Below are 9209 nucleotides of genomic sequence, written 5' to 3'. Positions count from 1 at the left end.
TAAGGCCGCGTTCGGGCAGCGCTCCAAGTGAACTGGGACTCATTTGGAGTGTTTTCTTCACACTTGCAAGTGAGAGGCTGGGCGTTTTTTGAGCGCTCTGCTGACGTAAGTCCCAGCGCTTCCAGCGTGCTGGAAAAGCTGGGACTTTTCAGAGCAAGCTCAGACGCTTGGCAACATGGAAGTCTTCACACACGTGTTGCTGTGGAGGCTGCCATGTATTTATAAGCAGCAGAGGAGGGACAGGTGAGGCAGATAAGCCTGACAGCAGCATTTAGTAAATTGCTGAGAGATTTTCACCAGTGTTGCTTGTTAGTGACTATGTGATTATTAGTGTATGGGCTGAACAATGCACGGCAAATGGTTAATATGTCATGTCTGAACTCGACCCTGAGGTGTATTACGAGAGCCTGAGCGAACTGAGGCACAAGGGTTACGAGGAGGTTCTGTACACTGTGACGTTTGTGGGTTAATTAACGTTCCTACCAAAAACACTTCTACTGACAAAGACATCTCTATAATGTTTAATTAAATTGTACGGTTTCATGTTGTTAACGAATTGACTAGCAATGATTTCCCCAGTGTTTCTGGTTTCCCCTGCCTCTCGGCAAACATCAGAACTCGGACCCACCTCCATTCAGCTGCTCTCAGCTCAGCCCCTGTAGCTTAACCTGCCCCAATGCGAGTGATGGGAGCTGCAGCCCTTATATCTTTATTTATTATTAGCTGAATGGGGCAGGATAAGCTACAGGGGCTCAGCTGAGAGCAACTGAATGGAGTGGGTCAGAGTTCCGATGTTTGCCGAGAGGCAGGGGAAACCAGAAACACTGGGGAAACCATTCTCAGCATAACAACAGTGTTGTACAAGGGAGCTTAGAAAAAAGAGTTTGCATGCGCAAAGTCCATTATTGTGCAGCAGATCCCTTTGCGCATGCAAACGTTTTTTTCTAAGCTCCCTTGCTTGTGACGTCACCTAGCGCCACGTCATTGCTGGAAGTGAAGCGCCTCCACTAGCTCCTGAGCACTGCCCGAACGCGGCCTAAGTGACGTTGATAAAGGGTAGTACCTCTGTAACGTCACAGTAAGGGCGGATGTAATATTCTATAACTAACATTTCTGCCCACTGTTGATGCGCGCTCTAGTAACAGCTCATTGTGCGCATGCTTAGGTTTTCACACAGACATATGTAAACTCCCCTAGGAAGAAATGCGCATGTCTGACTGGTATCGTGAACGCGCATGGTGATGACTGCTAAACAGTTACCATGACGCAACACGGACTTCTGCACAGTAAGGAGGGAGAATAACGCTAATAGAAAAGACCTGTCAACTGACACGCATCGCAATAGGAAAAATGCGATGCGGTCATAGAAAAAAAAAATAGTGTTTAGAGCAGGGGCGGCGGATACACGGCACTGAATTGTATACTACTTGGCATATAATTAGATTTGGAAGGTATGTTAAAAAAAAAATATATATATATATATTTATATTAAGTAATTTACTTTACGATGGAAGTTAGTAATATTTTAGGGTTTACCATCACTTTAACATCCTGAAAGGGATAGAAAGGTCAAAAAAGAAATGTACATGAGTGTATTTCAATTTAAGATAGAAGCATTTTTGGAATATACTTCCATTAGCTAAAAAAATACTTCTAATTAAATGATATTACTGCTTTTCTGCGGCATATGCACATATGCTGTGAGAGCCGTGCACCAGTATTTAAACACCACACCTTCTCAGAGAATCAGCAGTGGCTTGTATGACACAAATTATGTCTTCAGAAACAATACACACCACTGCTAGCGCTCTGGGAAGGTGTGGTGTTTCAATTCTGGTGCACAGGCCTTCAAAGGATATGTGCGTATGCCGCAAAAAAGCAATAATAACTTTTACTAGAAGAATTTCTGCTGATGAAATTATATTCCAAAAATGCTTATAACTCAAATTAAAATGCACCCATTCACATACATTTCATTCTGTAAACTGTATGTATTCTAGTCAATTTGTTCTCATCTACATGCATTGAATCTATCTATCTATCTATCTATCTATCTATCGATCTTTCTATCTATCTATCTGGAATTATGGAATAAACATATTATGGAATTATGGAATAAACTTCCTAAAGAGGTAGTAATGACAAACACTGTGGGGGACTTTAAAAATGCCTGGGACAAGCATAAGGCTATCCTATAAACTAGATATGTTTATACTGTTAGGTAATATCGGGCAGACTTGCTGGGCCTATGGCTCTTATCTCCCGTCAATATCTATGTTTCTATCTGTCTGTCTGTCTGTTCTTGTGTGTATGTAAACTTCAGGTATTCTAGTCAATTTGTTCTCATCTAAATGTATTGAATCTATCTATCTGCTGTCTGTCTATCATCTATCTGTCTGAGTGCTGAGCTGTATTAGCCTCAGTTTAAGTTAAAAAAAACTTTTACAAAACATTATTCTGGTAACAAAAATTAACATATTAAAATGCTGCTCTTCCAGATATGATTATTATTATTAATATTATTATTATCGGTCATTTGTAGAGCGCCAACAGATTCTGCAGCGCTATAAACAAATGCGGAGTACAACAACACAATTATAGGGATCAAACAGGTAGAGGGCCCTGCCAAGAGTCGCATTGTTGTAGTCAGCTCTTAAGAAGGTGATCTACAAACAGCATGGCTCTTAGGCATACATGCTAAGGGGGTTCAGGGGATAGCAATGGAGAAGAGGAACTGGTATAAAGTAAAGTTAGGGTAGGTTGTATGCATCCCTGAACAATAGAGTCTTTAGGGAGTGCTTGAAGCTTTCAAAACTAGGGGAGAGTCTTGTGGAGTGAGTCAGAGAGTTCCACAAGATGGGAGCCAGTCTGGAGAAGTCCTGTAAACGGGAATGTGATGAAGTAAGAAGAGAGGAGGAGAGTAGGAGGTCATGAGCAGAGCGAAGGGAACGAGAGGGAGAGTATCTGGAGACAAGATCTGAGATATAGGGGGGAGCAGTGCAGTTGAGGGCATTGTATGTCAGAGTAAAAATTTTGTGTTTAATCCAAGAGGCAAGAGGAAGCCAGTGAAGGGATTGGCAGAGGGGTGCAGCAGATGAAGAGTGACGTGTAAGGAAGATAAGCCTGGCAGAGGCATTCATTATGGATTGTTAAGGAGCTAGGCGGCAACTGGGGAGACCAGAGAGGACAGAGTTGCAGTAATCGAGGCGGAAAAGTATGAGAGAGTGGATAAAAATCTTAGTTGTGTCTTGTGTAAGGAAATGTCTAATATTAGAGATGTTTTTAAGGTGGAAGCGGCAGGCTTTAGCCAAGGACTGAATGTGAGGAGTGAAAGAAAGATCTGAGTCAAATGTGACCCCAAGGCATTGGGCATGTGAGATAGGGGTAATGATGGAGTTGTCGACAGTTATAGAGAGATTGGGGGTGGAGATTTTGGAAGAAGGGGGGAAAATAAGGAGCTCAGTTTTGGAGAGATTTAGCTAGAAGTAGTGAGAGGACATCTAGGAAGAGATGTGAGAAAGACAGTTAGTGACACGGGTTAGCAAGAAAGGAGATAGGTCTGGTGCAGAGAAGTAGATTTGGGTGTCATCGGCATACAAATGATATTGGAAATTGAGGGACTTAATTAGGGAACCTAATGATTACATGAAGAATAGATTGAGAAGAGAAGGGGACCAAGGACAGAGCCTTGCAGTACCCCGACAGAAAGTGGTGACGGGGCAGAGGAGGACCCAGAAAAGGCTACACTAAAGCTACGGTTTGACAGGTAGGAAGAGAACCACGAGAGGGCATTTTTTTTTACAAATGCCAAAGGATTGGAGGGTTTGAAGCAAAAGAGGGTGGTCAACAGTATCAAAGGCTGAGGCCAGATCAAGGAGGATAAGCAGAGAGAAGTGGCCTTTTGATTTTGCTGTAAGTAGGTTGTTGGTAACCTTAACAATATGATTGAAGATTTTAAATACAATGTCCATATAAGCTGTATTATTCCAGTTTATATATTTTTTGTAGGTGACAATATACATGAATAGAAAGGACATTTGTTTTATTTCACATTTGAGATCGCTTGCACTATATCCTACAATCTCTGCCCATCACGAGAGCAGCAGTGCAGTGAGGGCAAAAGAGGCACTCAGGTTGGCAGATTAGATGGAGAGGGGATTGCAGGTATTGAATGTTCTGAGTTTCTCCCAGTTGTGTCATACAGCATAGTCTGGAGCTTGCTGCATTAGAGAGTGTCTGAGCAAACCTGGCACACCCTGTGCGCACGCCTATGATTTATTATACAGTAAGTACCATATACTTCAGGCATTGGATAGATAAGATTCACAGCAGGCTGAAAATTATACTGATAATAAGTACCCATCTTAGATTTAACATATAAGACACAAAACAATATATAGGTGGATCAAATGGTTGCTTTTATACATTGCTAAAACTTTAATGAGGGTAACAGACAAGAGATCTTCAGGTATACTAGAGGAAAAGAAAGAGATTCAAGGATAAGATAAAGAAAGGAGGCCAGGTGATCCTTTACTAGTTATATAACAAGTGCTCCCTACACAGAACCTGGAATGCTCAATTAAAGGGACAGTCAAGTCAAAATTGACCTTTCATGATTCAGATAGGGCATGCAATTTTAAACAACTTTCCTTCAGGCTCACCGGAAACATAAGTTAAGAAGCAGCGGTCTTAAAACTCGTCCGCCACCTCTGATATGATCGGATGATTGACACCCCCTGCTAGCGGCCGATTGGTCGCGAATCTGCAGGGGGAGGCATTGCACAAGCATTTCACAAGGAATGCTTGTGCAATGATAAATGCAGACAGCGTATGCTGTCAGCATTTAGCGATGTTGGGCACACATGATAAGCTACAGCGGATCATGTCCGCCCGCATCTTAATAAATCGGCCCCTATGTGTTTTTAATACATTTCTACAAACATAGGACTTTGGACATCTATACGAGAAAAGAACCAATTGATTCAATCAATGAAATGATGCTATAAAGATAGCTGCTATAAAAAATGCAATTAGATTATTTTTTTCATAGCAACAGGCATAGGGTCAAGTTCCTTGTCTTCCCACTTCTCAAAATGCAGGTGGCATGACTTTACATACACCAGCAAAGTCTGCTGATTACGCATCAATGCTTTTCTGAGCTTAAAGGGACATGAAACCCATTTTTTTCCTTTCATGGAACATATAGAACATACTATTTTAAACAACTTTTCAATTTACTTGTATTATATAATTTACTTCATTCTCTTTGTATCCTTTGTTGAAGATGCAGCAATGCACTACTGGGAGCTAGCTGAATTCATTTACTGAGCCAATAACATGAGGCATATATGTGCAGCCACTAATCAGCAGCGCCTTGGCCTACCTAGGTATCCTTTTCAACAAAGATAACAAGATAATAGAAGTAAATTGGGAAGTTGTTTCAAATCACATGCTCTGTCTGAATCATGAAAGAAAAAAAACGTGTGTTTCATGTCCCTTCAATTGTATATGGGAGAAGTGTTAAATAAAGTCTGAAAAGCCCTAAGAGGGGTCTCTGGACTCAAAAGAATGCCCTTGAGTAGCACTTCTGTTACCCTTTAAATAGAAAACATCAACCTTAGAAGGCAAACATAGAGTAAGAGTTAGTTGGATTAAAATTAACTATAATAATCTCTATAAAATAAAATATAGGTATGTGTGCATGGTGAGATTAAAATTACAAGAGGACTAGAATTTGCATCACTTGCAATTGATTTTGGAACATTAGTATATGTACACAATGATTAGAGGAAGATTCTGATATTGTGGATGCACTCCCAATTCAGGGAGGAAAGTTTTTCCTTATCTTTGGTGTTAGTTGTTGCTATATTGTCGTGTGTTTGATGACAACTAGTAGTGGATTTGTGTTCTATCACACATCAAATTTAAGAAAAGCTAGTACGTTCAAGTACAGGTATATGCTGGTGCACTTTTGTGCCTTTATACAGGGAGTGCAGAATTATTAGGCAAGTTGTATTTTTGAGGATTAATTTTATTATTGAACAACAACCATGTTCTCAATGAACCCAAAAAACTCATTAATATCAAAGCTGAATAGTTTTGGAAGTAGTTTTTAGTTTGTTTTTAGTTATAGCTATTTTAGGGGGATATCTGTGTGTGCAGGTGACTAATACTGTGCATAATTATTAGGCAACTTAACAAAAAACAAATATATACCCATTTCAATTATTTATTTTTACCAGTGAAACCAATATAACATCTCAACATTCACAAATATACATTTCTGACATTCAAAAACAAAACAAAAACAAATCAGTGACCAATATAGCCACCTTTCTTTGCAAGGACACTCAAAAGCCTGCCATCCATGGATTCTGTCAGTGTTTTGATCTGTTCACCATCAACATTGCGTGCAGCAGCAACCACAGCCTCCCAGACACTGTTCAGAGGGGTGTACTGTTTTCCCTCCTTGTAAATCTCACATTTGATGATGGACCACAGGTTCTCAATGGGGTTCAGATCAGGTGAACAAGGAGGCCATGTCATTAGATTTTCTTCTTTTATACCCTTTCTTGCCAGCCACGCTGTGGAGTACTTGGACGCGTGTGATGGAGCATTGTCCTGTATGAAAATCATGTTTTTCTTGAAGGATGCAGACTTCTTCCTGTACCACTGCTTGAAGAAGGTGTCTTCCAGAAACTGGCAGTAGGACTGGGAGTTGAGCTTGACTCCATCCTCAACCCGAAAAGGCCCCACATGCTCATCTTTGATGATACCAGCCCAAACCAGTACTCCACCTCCACCTTGCTGGCATCTGAGTCGGACTGGAGCTCTCTGCCCTTTACCAATCCAGCCACGGGCCCATCCATCTGGCCCATCAAGACTCACTCTCATTTCATCAGTCCATAAAACCTTAGAAAAATCAGTCTTGAGATATTTCTTGGCCCAGTCTTGACGTTTCAGCTTGTGTGTCTTGTTCAGTGGTGGTCGTCTTTCAGCCTTTCTTACCTTGGCCATGTCTCTGAGTATTGAACACCTTGTGCTTTTGGGCACTCCAGTGATGTTGCAGCTCTGAAATATGGCCAAACTGGTGGCAAGTGGCATCTTGGCAGCTGCACGCTTGACTTTTCTCAGTTCATGGGCAGTTATTTTGCGCCTTGGTTTTTCCACACGCTTCTTGCGACCCTGTTGACTATTTTGAATGAAACGCTTGATTGTTCGATGATCACGCTTCAGAAGCTTTGCAATTTTAAGAGTGCTGCATCCCTCTGCAAGATATCTCACTATTTTTGACTTTTCTGAGCCTGTCAAGTCCTTCTTTTGACCCATTTTGCCAAAGGAAAGGAAGTTGCCTAATAATTATGCACACCTGATATAGGGTGTTGATGTCATTAGACCACACCCCTTCTCATTACAGAGATGCACATCACCTAATATGCTTAATTGGTAGAAGGCTTTCGAGCCTATACAGCTTGGAGTAAGACAACATGCATAAAGAGGATGATGTGGTCAAAATACTCATTTGCCTAATAATTCTGCACTCCCTGTATAGTTATTGGGTAAGTTAGTGTGCCCAAATTTGCCCTATCTATATTTTGCACCAGTGATATAATGTACTGTAACTGGATCAGTTGGTATTTACACTTAAGTTTAATCTAATATGTCATCTATTAGAGGTGTTCTTGTACTTGAACACTTATTGAGTTACAGATAATCTTTAAGTCTGACACATTGATTTATCACCTATTTGGGTTAGGAGTAGTTGTCAAGATTCATTACAGTGGGTTCTCATCACTCGCATGAAGTTTAGGTCTTTTCTTAGGTTCTACTAGGTTATAGCACTTATATCATAAGTATGTATGCATTTTATTACGATGCAAGTAGTTATTATTGGGTAAGTTAGTGTGCCCACGTATTTTTTTAAAAACACTGAAATTAAATACTACTTCAATTGGTGAAGTTTTTAAGTTGTACACACCATCTGTTGTTAAGGTTCTAGTTTTACACAGCTAGTGTTAATGTTTAGTTGGCATGCTTACTTATTGCATAAATCTGGATATTAAAATTGTAGATTCTGTAATCTTGCAAACGCTGTGTCTGCTTGTATCGCAGTTCATAATTATTACATTGGGATTAAATCTATGAGTGTGCAAATTGGAATATTTTGGTTTTTGTGGAAGGGCCTTGTCTTATACTTGATTCTTATAGTGGTCAAGCTTATTGTGGCACTCAGTTGTAACATCCACTAATGTCAGTTATTCAAAGCTAGCTTTCATTAGTAGTTGAATCCTGTATCAAATGTGTTCGTCTTGCCCTCTAATATGTACTTAATTTAATATTGAGTATGTGTTTCTCAGTACATAGGAGGATCACAGAGGATTACACTGTATCAATAGTGTGTCATATTACACTGTATCCGTGATTGAATTGCACTTGCTGGATATTACTGGATTGGGTGCCAATAAGTTGTTTCTATTATGCATTGGCTTATATCGCTGTATCTTTGAATTGTATCGCTATAGGACAAATTTAGGTGTGTCCACTTGTATGTAAAGTATATAATGATCCTTCTACAATCCACAGTAACGTCACTGTGTCCTATTGCGCTTTATCTATATATTATTATGCTTATTATCCCACTGTATGATTTTACAAATATAGATGTGTCCACTTATGTATAAAGATTGTAGTAGTCCAATTACTATCAACAGTGTCAGCCCTGAGTCAGGTTACGCTGTGTCTATATATGAATGTACTTGCTGGGTAATGCCAGGCTAAATACCTATAGATTATATTCGTTATACACTAGCTTATATCATTATATTTATAAATTATCCCACTGTTTAGTTTTACAAATGTATAGATGTTCCAGAAAACTAAGAAGATATTCACAGAGATGTGAATCTCTACTGTAAGTATGCACTTATAAGCACTCTTGTCTGTATCAAATATGGATTCCATTATCAGATGTAGTATATAAGTCTATGTGCTCTTTTTGTTCAGAAGAATCTGGATTATTACCAGACAACTGTTACTTTGGTACAACACACGAACAAAGGCACCACTCGGGCTGTTTCCCTATTATTATATGTTTCTAAACTTAATGTTTATTGGTCAATCAAGCTTATATTTTATAGGGAATGGTGCTAGATGCATAGAAAATTAATATTCCAGAAAACTAAGAAGATATTCACAGAGATGTGAATCTC

Source organism: Bombina bombina, chromosome 3 (genome assembly GCF_027579735.1).
Source record: "Bombina bombina isolate aBomBom1 chromosome 3, aBomBom1.pri, whole genome shotgun sequence".
Taxonomy (NCBI): domain Eukaryota; kingdom Metazoa; phylum Chordata; class Amphibia; order Anura; family Bombinatoridae; genus Bombina; species Bombina bombina.
The sequence above is the reverse complement of the archived record's forward strand: the minus strand, read 5'-3'. Positions refer to the sequence as shown.